The 13,738-nt window shown below is 40.6% G+C and overlaps 1 protein-coding gene across 1 annotated transcript in view; it reads left to right on the plus strand.

Annotated features, from left to right (window-relative positions):
- The window catches only part of bma (SCY1-like protein bma), a 1,798,985-nt gene that overhangs the window by 833,863 nt on the left and 951,384 nt on the right, over positions 1–13,738 (plus strand). The window lies entirely within an intron of this gene.

Raw genomic sequence — 13,738 nt, forward strand, 5'->3', positions numbered from 1 at the left:
AGAATAAGAATAAGAATAAATAATAATAATAATAAGAAGAATAAGAATAAGAATAAGAATAATAATATCCATTCGAGCATTGAATGGCCCTTCTGGTTTTTATATTCTAGTAACTACTTTTACCATTACTGAGATACCCAGGTGCCGTAATATTGTACTTCAGGCTATCCTTCATGTACCAGTATATCTATCAACTCAAGGCTGGCGTATCTGAAAACTTTCAAATACGATCGGTCTGAGCTAGAATTAAAGCCACCAGCTTGGGCTGAGGAAGTCTGAATTGCTCGGACTAGGTAAGCTATTTTTTCAGTGTGTGAAAGGTTTGTCGCTCTTTGCTTATATTTGGATATTTATTTTGAATTTTTTCATTACGCTATTCAGTGTACTGTATCAATACCTATGAATCAAACGCTTCCGCAATCCTGCATTCGATCTAAACGTTTCATATTTTCAGATAAATCTTAAGGTGTCACGTCAGTATGTGCATCAACCAAACCAAATCCAATAATGCACCAGCCCTAAAGGACCATCGACTACCAAACGCTCGCTGATGAGACCGTAGGCCTGCAGATCACGAGGTGACGCGTGGTCAGCCCAACGAAACTTAACGGCTGACTGCGGCCACTATCCCGCCATCAGATATCTCCTCAATTGTAATCATATAGGCTGAGTAGACCTTAAACTGGCCCTCAGGTCCAGGCAAGAATCGGTGACCTGGGTGGAAATCGAACCCGGGATTTCCGAGTAAGAGGCAGGTACTCTGCCCCTACACTGTGGAGCCGGAACAGTATGAACATTAACAGTCGAAATGTAGCGCTTTGCCTACACATTATTTTAAGTCAACACAGGCTGTAATTTCTAACAGGACACGAATCATAATTGATCCTAGTAACTTATATCATAAAAACGCACAATGAAAATTGACTTATTACATTTCACGTTATTACAAGACAGTAATCCGTACATACGTTTTGTAATAGTAGTAGACTCTCGAAGTCTCAATGCAAACACGCGCATTGCGTATTATCGACTGGCGAACCGTTTCGAATTTTGTGACCTGCGCAAATTAATAGAATTCACAGCACGTACCGAATGTACTTCTCGTAAACTTGAAAGAGATTTAAAATCCGGAGATTGAGTAGGCCAAGCAAACAACCTCGTAGACAGATATACCGATTACCGAGCGAGTGGTTGCGTGGTTTCGATCACGTAACTGTCAGCTTGCATTCGGGAGATGGTGGGTTCGAATCCCACTACCGGCAGCCCTAAAGATGTTCTTCCGTGGTTTCCCCTTTTCATACTATGTAAATGCTAGGACTGCACCTCAATCACAACCGCGGCCAATTCCTTTCCACTCCTATCCCTTTCCTGTCATATCGTCGCCATAAGATCTATCTGCGTTTGTGCGGCGTAAAATAATGTTTTATAGTTTACCTTCCAAGTTTGGTTTCTCTCCAGGACTCTGCTGGGATACCACCAGCATGAGGCACTCAATCGGAGATACAACTGGAGGCGTAGGACCAGTACCTTGCCCAGGTGGCCTCACATGCTATGCTGGACAGAGTCCTGTAGGGGATGTGAAGATTGGAGGGGATAGACGAGGAAAATGGAAGGAAGCCACCGTACCTTTAAGTGAAATACCATCTCGGCATTTGTCTGCAGGAAAAGTGGGAAACTACGGAAAACCACATCGAGGATTGCTGAGGTAGGGGTCGAAACCCGTCCCGTTCAGTTGATTTCTTGACTCTGAGTAGACTCCGTTCGAGTCCTCGAAGTACCTTTCAAATTTCATGGCAGAGCGGGGAATTGAAGCATGGTAGCAGGTAATGACACTACCCACTACAACGCAGAGGTGGGAGCATTTCCTATAAAAAGAGAGAGAATCGCCGATTCAGGCAATGATGAACGGTAGAACAAAGATATTCAGAGGGATCTTCTATATTCACGGTAAACATTGTCAGCCTGGGCCTTCACTACACTAATTGCTTGTAGGGATGTCTGGTGATGTGAAATGTGTTGTTGCATTTCCATAAACACTGGAAATTAACTGAGTATTTTTAGTAAGAGATTTGATCATCAAAGTGACAAGTCATCTTGTTAGGTTTGCTCACAATTCTTGAAATCACTTAGTATTGCGAAGAAAACCTCTCGTCAGTTAACACAACTAATTTGGTGATTGCCAGATAGGCCTAGACTCTTCATCACATTACAGTGTGTCTACGGTGAGGAATAGCTCACCCGCCGTACAGGGGACTTCATCCAGATGAACACTTATGTTATCTAACATACCAAGTCCTGCCACAAGTGCTCTTCTTTCCAGGTATCCCCAGCCTGTTGTAACAGGTGACTAAATGGGGCTCCAGAGACTCTGAAATTGGGAGCGCGAATTGGCGACAACGGGGTCCTTTAGCTGAGTCCTGGCAATGCTTCCACGTACTTGTGTTACGATCCTCACTTTCATCTGTCCTATCTGAGCTTCTTTGATCTAATACTTGCTCTATTACGACCCCGAGGGCAAGGGCAAGGGAGTCTTACATTTTCACGCCCTTTGTGGCCCTTAACCGATAGCTTCAATTTTCTTTGCTTTTTGTGTCTTATTAGTGTTTCTCGTAAAAAAAAAAATCACCACCACCTGACGGGAGCGAACTTACTTGCACACACTACTTTTCTAAATACTGCTCATGTACTCCTTGCAGCTGCCTAGTCTCAGCCATATCTCTACCATCTCCTGCCATATTTGCCAAATGATCGTCCTAGATAACTGGTGTCGAATTATATACAAACTGCGTCGGGGTGACACAAAACAGTCATGAGCAAGAGAAGTCGAAAAAGGAAAAGTCTGATTTATCGGAAAGCAAAGTAAAGGTAAACTCTATCAAACTCGAGAATATTCCATTTTAAGAAAACCGTATTGCTCTTATAAACCTACAAGGAGTAAGCAGACCACCACTTAGACACTATAATTCCTCGTGATTAAGGAATATTACAATGAACTTTATACTGTATTATGAAAGAAAGGAAAAAGGATGAAGCATTTATCCCACGAGTTATTAATTTATGCCCAGGTGGGTCGTTTTCGACACATCAAATTATGTTATCCCTCTTTAAGCTATCAAATTCTTGACACTTGAAGATCGAATAAGTTAACCGTATTATATCTCGTCATACATTTAGGCGGGAATTTGATTCATTGTCGGCGTTATTATTGATCTGGAGTCAATAGGAGGATGATAGATTGTCAGCCCTCTGCACGCGGCAGAAGAATGTAAGTAGAATTGACAGCTATTCTTATTGGCATGTTATTCATTGCGGTGTTTACTATTTATAACTTCAATAATATGCATACATAATTTGATTTCCGCAAATCGTGCTTAGAATTTCCAGTATTTTTGATAGAACCTAGTGGGTTTTTTTGCTAGTTGTTTTACGTCGCACCGATACAGATAGGTCTTACGGCGACGATGGGACAGGAAAGGAAAGGGCTCGGAGTAGGAAGGAAGCGGCCGTTGCCTTAATTAAAGTACAGCCCTAGCATTTGCCCGGTGTGAAAATGGGAAACCAAAGAAAACCATTTTCAGGGCTGCCGACAGTGGGGTTCGAACCTACTATCTTCCGAATACTGGATACTGGCCGCACTTAAGCGACTCCAGCTATCGAGCTCGGTGAGAAGAACCTAGTGTGGGTCGGTGGGCAGTTACCTGAGAACTATCACTGATTTTCACATTCGCTCGATAATGATCATATATTTAGTTTAAACCTTACTAATTAGTCTCAGTATTGCAGAGAAGAGCAACTAACATTTGCAAAAATCGTGGATGAGCTCGAAGCGGCCAATCCTTCAGATATCCCGGACTCAGGTGTTGATATATTTATTGGATAGCCTGAAGATGGAGGAGAAGAAAACGTTGCTGACTCTGGAGACGAAGATTGTTCACATCGTGACAGACTAAATCGTGCTCAGCTCCGGCAGAGTTAGTGGTACAAGTTCTAATAGAGAGTAACTTCACTTCAGAACTTCCTCGCGAATTCAGTGATCAACCTGAACCACTTCCAGAAAATGATCAGGTTGACGGTAGTGACTTGGACAAAAATTGTACTAATGGGAGCGCAAATCTTACTCTTTCAATTGGGAAATAGGTGATATAAAATTCCCACCCTCTTCTTCATCCAATGTTCGTCATCCAGACAAAATAAATTTTACGACCCAATCACACCCTATAGATTTTTGGATGCACTTCTCCAAGCAGATACAGTTTTTCAAATATTGAAATATACCGTTGGTTATGCCTCTTACAGTAATAATTCACAGTTTCTATTATCGATGGAAGAGATGTACGCTTTTTTCGGCATACCCCTACCAGGGAGAACTCATATGATGTTATAAACGAACTTGTTCAGAATAGCATGCGTAGGGATAGGTTTGAGGAAATAATCAGATTTCTTCATTTTTGTGACTGTTACCGTGGTTCTGTGGTGGACAGATGTGAAAGAAGGTGCGGGCATGAATGAGTCTATCAACTACAATCAAAATATTAATTAGAATCTTTAAAATTAAAGTTATGTTCATTTACTCCTCTATTTTTTCAAATTCAAAATATTAACAAAACAAGTCTCTCAGCGACGGAAGAATATTTCAGGTAAAAAATCGGGAACATCAACAAATTGCCAATTAACAATACGAGCTTAACGCTCCCAATCTTACAAACGTTACTTGAGCGCTATGTGTCCATCCACTCAATAGTCAAGTACACAGGTTTCCCAATTTCGTTTACAAAGTATACTAATACCTCTACTAAATAGAAAGAGCGTCAGTGCTGTATGAATTGATCTAGGGAACTGCGCTCCGAACCTTATACCCTTACTGTCTTATCGAGGCAAACTTCAGCAACCAGAACATCTTTGCTCACAAAATTTACACTTTCCAAGCCTCTCGAGGCACAACCTACATTTTACAGTTCAAACAGAGTTCACTGTCTTCAACCACTTAACATAAATTATTGAATTGTACATGGGTATCGAATACAGTTCTACCGGGCATTTGTGAACAACGAAACATAGGTTAAATTTATTGACCCAAAATCAAAATGATGCGGAGGTGGACATTTGTAATCCTCGAAATTTTCACAAAAGATTAAAACCCTATTTCGGCTTCTGGCCCGAAGTTACAGATGCTAATCCTTATACTACTGAGGTGACTAGATGAAGAAAATTTAAGTCACCTCAAATTCAAGTTGATAGGGAACTCGAGAGGGTGTCACACTCTCTATTCCTGAATTTCGGCTAAGTTTCTAGGCTAGCTTTGAGATTTACAATTGAAGAAGTTTACATTATTGAAGATTGGAAATTTAAGGTTACATTCTTAAAGACAGGAAACCTTCCCCTCGAGCCAGCTTTTAGAGGCTACCACCTAGTTATTAAATGGCTGCTATTACCTTCATGCGCTGGACTGCTCGATAAATGGCGAGACGCCCTCGCCTCCACTATTAGCACACACTCAGTAAACTGGACGATCAATAAGACAAGGTTGCTCGAAAAAGTACCAGCTTTTAATCCCGAGAGGAAGGTTCTTGGGAGATCTGGGCTAAGGCCCGGCAAACCCTCAATTTTTATTTGATAATCAAATAAGTAGAAGATGAACATTACTGGTGGAGAAAGACACATACAAAATTTCCTATTGGCCAATTCTGAAGTTGGCGGAAAGAGATCGAATTGTTGATAACTGTGATACACAAGAAACAAAGACAAATCAACTAAGTTTAGGAAACCTTAAAATAACAAATTACTTTGTAGTCTTAGTCGTTCCTCTTCACACTAGAGGGCATAACATACGTTTTTTGTAGAGACATCTGTGAAGAAAAGTCCAAGCACCTTGCAGAAGTCGTTGCAAATTTATTTTGAAGATGGCATTCTTCAAGGCACTTCATTTGAATGAACGGGGTGGGTGTACCCTCACCGTACAGTGACAATTTGAATTTCCCAACAGGTGAAAAAATGGGTAAATTGAGAAATTTTATAGATCATCTAAACAAGCCATTTCTTGTAAATGCTGCCGAAGGAGACAAAGCATGAGCGTATGATCCCGTATTTCGGGTGTCACTGGTGCAAGAAAAAAGCAATTCATCCGCAGCAAACCAAGGACCAAGGCAAATGTTTTCATTCCCCTCCCCGAAGGGGAGGGGCGGGCCACCTAGAAGGTAACGCCTTCTCTCTGGCCAGGAGATTTGGCGGGTTTGGAGGGTGATTGGGTTTGTGGGCGGAGGGGATAGGTTTGATTCGGTGAAGGAGTTGGGAGGGGGTTTCGACCTCTTGGCTAAGTATTTATTGATTTTTCAGTACGTACAGAATATTTACAATTTACAATTTTGTTGTTTTACAATTTGTTTTTAACATTGTTAATCTTGTTCTTACGTTTTTCGTCCTTCTTGCTGTGTTAGTGATGATTTGTCTCCAAAGTATTGTTTTTACGGTTATTATATGGAAATATATCCCTTGCCCCCGGTAATTCGTTTCGGCTTCAAAGGGTGGGTAGCCGCTCACGAACAGGCTCCTGTCTCCAGGCTGATATTTACGAAACATATAAAGGATGAGAAAAGAGCAAGAATATTAGGTGAAGCAGTAGTGATGTCATTTGTGGAAATTCTTTCTGAAGTATTTCTTGGGACTGCTTTTTCTTTCTATGTAGACTTTTTTACGTCAGCTGCTAACCTTCTATGTAGGATTTCCGAAAAGGGCCATCAAGCTACAGGAAATATCAGAAGCAACAGAATGCTAAGTGCATTATTTCTGGCAAGCCTGCCATTGAAAAGAAGGAGCGTGGTTACTTTGAATCTTGTTTTGATAGTTGTGTCTTGGAAAGACAATGGTATAGTAAAAATTATGTCATATCAGTTTGGTGTAGCTCACCTTCAAGAGATTACAAGATACTCAGTCAGACAACGGGGAAAATAAAAGTCAAACAGGCAAGTGTTTTCCGTAAGGACAACGAAAGCATGGGTGGAGTTGATTTCATGGACCATATCGTGTCAGATTTACGACGTGGCAAAATATGGTACATTCCTATTTTGTTTTGGTTGCTCGATTTATGCATGAAGAATGCCTGGATTCTTAGCAGAAGCTATGGTATGTCTCTTGATGCTCTAATTTCCCGTCGGCAAGCAACCAAGGCAATTCTCTACAAATATGACACAGCTCCTAAGAGAAAAGGTTGACTTACATCAGGGGACGCCAGAGGAAGGACCATCGAGGTCACCTGCTGATAAGTCAACAACCTAGGCGCCGATGTAAGATTTTTCGCAATAAAACACTGAAGGACTGTGCAAGGTGTAATGTTCCCCTTCATGACAGGTGTTTTGTAAATTACCATGAGTGAATCTCTGTTCCACTTACAGTTATGGAATCTCAGTTTACGTGCTTTGGATACTAAATATTTTTATAATGAAAACAATGGGAGTTATTGCTTTTTGTGTCATTATTATACTCATTTCTAATGGTAAGTGAACTGTTAGTTTGTAGAAATAAATTGTTTCTAAGGTTGACGTTCAGAATATTCTCTCTCCCTGTTTCCCGAGCAAGTGCTTGGCGGCTCGTTAACGATCCATGCGTATGTATGGGTTCTAAACAAGTGAATATGGTGTTATTGATTTGTACATGAATAATGGGTCATATTAAATATAAAGTTATCAATATCGGAAAAAGAAATTATTTGGGCATAACTTACTTACTTACTTACTTACTTACTTACTTACTTACTTCCTCTTCATGGATTAGGATAATAGCCTGTTCCGACCTCAGACTTCATTCCATCTGTTCATAGGACGACCAATATCTCTTCTTCCCGTAGGATGGTATTCCAGGGCAAGTTTGGGATTCTGTCGTTATCCATCCTCAGAACGTGGTTTATCCAATTTATCCTGTTTTGGAATATTCTTTCATTCATTGAGAATATATTTAATTTTTGTCTTATCTCTTCATTTCGTATTTTATCTTTTAGGGAGTATCCTTTCACTGAACTTAGGAATCTCATTTCAGATGATTGTATTTTATTCCTATAACTTATTTTGTCTACCCATGTCTCACTTCCATATAGCAAAGTTGGTACAGCCATAGTCTTATAGATTTTAAGTTGAGTATCTTCTCTTACTTTTCCTTTCAGTGTTCGGCGAATTGTCCCACACATATATTGAAATCGATGAAGCTTCTTCTTCACCTCGTCATCATCATTAAAAGATATTTCACAAGCAAGGAACTTAAAATTTGTGACTTGTTCTACTGGTTGATTGTCGATTACTATCTGCGCTCTGATAAGATATTTCCCTTGCCATGCCATAACTTTGGTTTTTGTTCTAGATGGCCGAAGATTATAACTTTTACAAATGGTGTTTAACTGATGTATTGATTTCTGGAGTTTATCTTCATCATCCTGCAGGATAAATTGATCATCTGCAACGAGCATAGTATTTATGTACGTGTTTGTGTTCAATTTTATTCCAGAGTGCACAGTTCGTTTCCAATTTCTGATTACTTCATCTATATATATATTGAATAGTGTTGGAGAGAGGCTGCATCCCTGACGTACACCTTGATTAATTAATATTTCTTCCGTTAGTTTGTATCCTAAATCTAACACAATTCTCGTCCTTTTGTACACACTTTGGATAACTTGAATAAGATGTTTACGGTATAAATGTTGGGCATAAATGGGTTAAAATAACTACTTAATATTTTCTATTTCATGTATATCTACGCAGGGAGGAGGCACAACGGTGGAAAACAGCTCTTTTACCTGCCTTCATGTTTCCTTTAAGTTTATCCGGTACTTTTATGCGTAATCGCCGTCAGCTTAGCTCTTTGAAGAGAACGTAGGATTAATATCAATACGAGTACACAGACCTACTTGCGTTGTGGCTGAAGTTGTACATAAAATTAAGCAACAAAATCAGACTGCACTCAATGTATTTAATTACCTTTCTAGAAAGAATCCAGACAAACGACTCCGATGAAGCAGCAGGCTTTTCTGAGAGAAGACCCTCTTTGCTTTTAAAACCTAAATAATACCCCTCGAAACCTTTTTACCCAATATTTCATAAAAGGAAGTACAGCCCAGATTCTTCTCCCTTTTATCATGAAATTAATATCGAGTTTCACATATTTTTGTGCCGCCGTTTTATCGTTAAGCTGTCAAAACCAAAATGATTCCCCTCTAACCGCCCTAGTCACCTTAAATTCCTAAAAATATTTTTGCTTAGTTTCTTCTTACTTTTACCCTGAAATTTAATACTTTAACAAATTTATGTGCCACCGTTTTCCCGTGATGTTGAGCAGAGCCATTGGATACGGAAACATTTTTGTTGTAAGCGCAATACTGTTTTCTTAAAATGGAATGACCTATAGTCTCCCATTTTACAGTATTTGGTGGAGCGACGACCGGATAATATGTCTTTCTAATCGTTTTTGTTCACGACTGATCATCGTGGCCTTATACATGCTGTGTCAATTTGTTCTGGACTCAACCTGCTACTTTCACTGTTCCGGATTACGCAACTCCGCTAGCGAACCGGTGCAGATTATGAAGCCGAAACTGTCTGTATCACCCCGATGGAAAAAGTCGCGAAAGAGCAGGTCAGAAGACTGTTTGATCCTTGAGCTGTTAGCGCCAGTACACGAACTTTTACCCAAGATATCATAAAAGGAATTACAGCCTAGTTTCTTCTCCCTTTATCCTGAAATTAATATCGAATTTCACAAATTTTTCGGCCGTCGTTTTATCGTTAAGGTGTCGAAACCAAAATGATTCCCCTCTAATCTCCCAGTCACCGTAAGTTCCTAAAAAAATTTTTTGCATAGTTTCTTCCTAATTTGACCTTGAAATTTAAGACTTTCACAAATTTATGTATTTTTTCCGAATTACCCTTCGACTGAAAATAGACTTCCTGATTGTAATACCATCTCAAGTATCAGTTGAATGATCAAAATTAGACGCATGAAAAGTGTTCAAGCCCTGTATCGTGCATCATCGTCCTGGTATGAGGCGGTACAGCTGCAACAAATGTGATGCAACTCGGTTACTAATAAAGGGCAAGTTCATGACGAAATGTGACTATCAATACACAATTCAACTGTCCGCATATCAGAATAATATTAATGATTACAATGAAATGCAAGATAATTGCCATAATGGTTAAATGAATATTTGAAATGAGGGACACCCTGACATATGAAGGGTTTTTTGGCTGAATGGTCAGCGTACTGGCCTTCGGTTCAGAGAGTCCCTGATTCGATTCCCGGTCGGGTCGGGGAATGTAACATTCATTGGTTAATTTCAATATCTTAGTGTCTGGGTGTTGGTGCTGTCCCCGTCATCCCTACAACTCACACACCACACTTAACCCTCCTCTAACACAATAGCACGCAGTTTCCTATACATGGCAGATGCCGCCCACCCTCATCGGAGGGTCTGCCTTACAAGGGCTGTACTCGGTTATCAATAGCCACACGAAATTATTACGAACATACTAACTGTAGTACGTAGTTCTGCCCTGTGCTGTCTACACTGTAGGCGCCAGTCCAGGGCCTTATTGACTGTAGTATAAGAATGTACGTCGTGTTGGCAACACTGTAGGTGCCTGTCCATGAATTTATTGACTGCAGTAGTATTTACATAGTTTCAGATTTATCCTTAATACATTTCATATTTTTTCAAAATTTCCTTCGTATTTCGTTCATCGCTCAGAACAGAACCTAGGTAATATATTCCTGTACAACTTCAAGATACGTCCAGAGATCAGTAAACTGAACAGCAACTGAAGGTTGCTGAGATCAGTTTTTTGTCTGCTCAGGTCGATCTCCAGGCCAAGAGTCTGACTTTCTAACTTAACAAGTTCCAATATATATGTGTAGTGAATTTCCAACCGTAATTCGTAATAGTATGAATGAAGCTGTATAAAATGACCGGAGAGCTGCCAGTAAGTTAATATGTTACAGTTCATTGTATGGCTATGAAGCACGCCCTGCGCCTGTAGTGGACTCTTGAATGAAGGCGAGTGGAGGCAGATTTAACGTGACAGTTGGCTATAGCCGACAATAGCCCGGCGATACCTCATTGATCGATTTGCTATAGAATTCTAATGTTACCGTGAATGGCCGTCAATCCCCATTGTCCTCCTGCCACCAGGTCACTAGGGTTTGTTCCACCCAGTCGACTAATGTTACATAGTCACCCTGCAGTGATCGCTAAATGCTCTGTTTCACGATTACTTCACTCCGCGTGAGTAAGTCTCGAATTGAAGGAAATATTGGGGAGTTAAAGTTAATATCCGCCCACCTCTGTGATGTAAGGTTTCGTGTGATTACTTGCCACCCTCAGAGGTCCGGCTTCGATTCTTGCCTCTGCCATGAAATTTGAAAATGTGTACGAGGTCTGGAACAGGATCCACTCAGTTTCTGCAGATCAACTTAGTAAAGGGGGTTCAATTCCCACCTCACCCATCCTCGAAGCAGATTTCCGTGGTTTTCCTCTCCTTTTCCAGACAGATTTTGGGATAGCACCTAACTTAAGGCCATGGTCGCTTCCTTCCCTCTTCTTTTCCTATCCCTTCCTGAACTCCCATTACACACAAGGCCCCTGTTCAGCAGAGCAGGTGAGGCCACCGACCGAATTACTGGTCCTCCTTACCAGTATCATCCACCACCGAATCTCACACTAGTTTTTTTGCTAGGGGCTTTACGTCGCACCGACACAGATAGGTCTTATGGCGACGATGGGATAGGAAAGGCCTAGGAGTTGGAAGGAAGCGGCCGTGGCCTTAATTAAGGTACAGCCCCAGCATTTGCCTGGTGTGAAAATGGGAAACCACGGAAAACCATCTTCAGTGCTGCCGATAGTGGGATTCGAACCTACTATCTCCCGGAGAATCTCACACGCTCCAGAAGAAACTCCTTGTAGTGGTAAAGGCGGGATCCCTCGCCGAGTCCGAAGGAGACACCATCCCTGGACGATAAAATATATAAACTTTGAAAAACGTTAATATCCACTGCAGACGGCTTACTCTAGCAATTAGATCTGTATTTTGTTTCTGAATTAACCTTCGGCTAAAAATATAATTCCCGATTATAATGCTATGTCAATTATCAGTCTGATAGTTGAATGATCAAAAATAGACGCATGAGAAACCTCAAGCCCTGTATCGTGTATCATCGTCGTGGTGTGAGGCGGTACAGCTACAACAAAAAGTGATGCAACTCGGTTGCTATTAAATGACAAGTTTATGATGAAATGTGACTATCAGTACACAATTCAACTGTCCGATTATCAGAATAATATAAATTAGAATGAAATGCTACATAAATTGCCATAATGGTTAAATAAATATATGAAATGAGGGACAACCCTGACATATGAAGTTCGATTTGAAGCATTTGAAGGCATATCGGCGATATAGTGGACCAGGATCAGGAAGTCTACAGGGTGGTCAGAAACAACGTGAACTGTGTATTAGACCGTTATAGCGTTGGTCATACTGATATGTAATACGTCGATATCTCACGCCGTTTTCATTTTTTCAGCTGCTGAAGTTAGCCAATCACATCGCTTCGCAGGAGAATTCAAATGGGCTTTACACGGTGGTGTTGCTAAATCTGTACGTAGCTTGGTCGAGCTTGAGGGCCATGCCGAGAAATGATCATCAAACACTAACACACCATGGCTTTCAGCCATTGCCACCGTAGCGTGCTTGCTATTCGCCGAGCCTATCAGCAGGGAGGTCTTTGTTCAACTCCCTCCCCTGGAGAAGTTTATTTCTTCTATTGGTGCCCACAAGCCAATCGTGAGCTACGTGCAGATTTAACAATACCTCCACACAAAACCCACCTTAAGTCGATCGCGAAGCGATCTGATTACCTAATTTCACCAACAGATAAAATGAAAAAATGCGCTTTATGTATAATTATTTGTTTTTTTCAATTAGTTATCAGTGTGGCCAACCCTCGTAAGATTACATACCCAGTTCACTTTTTTCCAACCACCTTGTATCAAAACATCTAAAAAGTTACGACGACGATGATGACGATCGTCGCCTCCTTATTACATCATCACTGACCTTATTATAATTGAAGAGATGCTACGAAAGATGGAGACGGCATTCAGACTGTCAGAATACTTACGAATCGCAGTAACCGTCCTATCAGGCTAAGTTCAGCGTTACAATACCGTAATAAAACCTGAATGCTTACAAGCAGCTGCGACAGTAGCTAGTAAGGGACTCTCAGGCTGGAAAAGGAAGGAAGTTCCCTAGAAACATTCCTAGATTCAAGAAACCTACAGATGAATTTACGTTCCGATTAGGACCAAACGAAGAACTGTACCAAAGATTTGAAAATATCACTACCACAACGAAATAAAGGACTTTGACTTTATATGGATGTATTAAAAGGAGGAGAACCAGAAATGTTCGCCAATAGGATTCTCACTTTCAAGTTGAACAGGTAAACGCAAGTCCCACGGGTGAAAGAATTTCATCGGAATATAGAAACGTGTGGAATCAGGGCAGAAAATATACAAGAAAGAGAAGTCTACAGAAGGAAGATAGAGGAGGTGAACGATCTTTCCGACGAGAAAAGAAAAGAAAAGAAAAGAAAAGAAAAGGAAAGAAAAGAAAAGAAAAAAGAAAAGAAAAGAAAAGGATTTGGAGTTATGACAGAAAGACGAGCACGAGTAAACCGACGAGAAAAAGATGGAAAATGT

The sequence above is a fragment of the Anabrus simplex genome, chromosome 5 (genome assembly GCF_040414725.1).
Source record: "Anabrus simplex isolate iqAnaSimp1 chromosome 5, ASM4041472v1, whole genome shotgun sequence".
Lineage (NCBI taxonomy): Eukaryota > Metazoa > Arthropoda > Insecta > Orthoptera > Tettigoniidae > Anabrus > Anabrus simplex.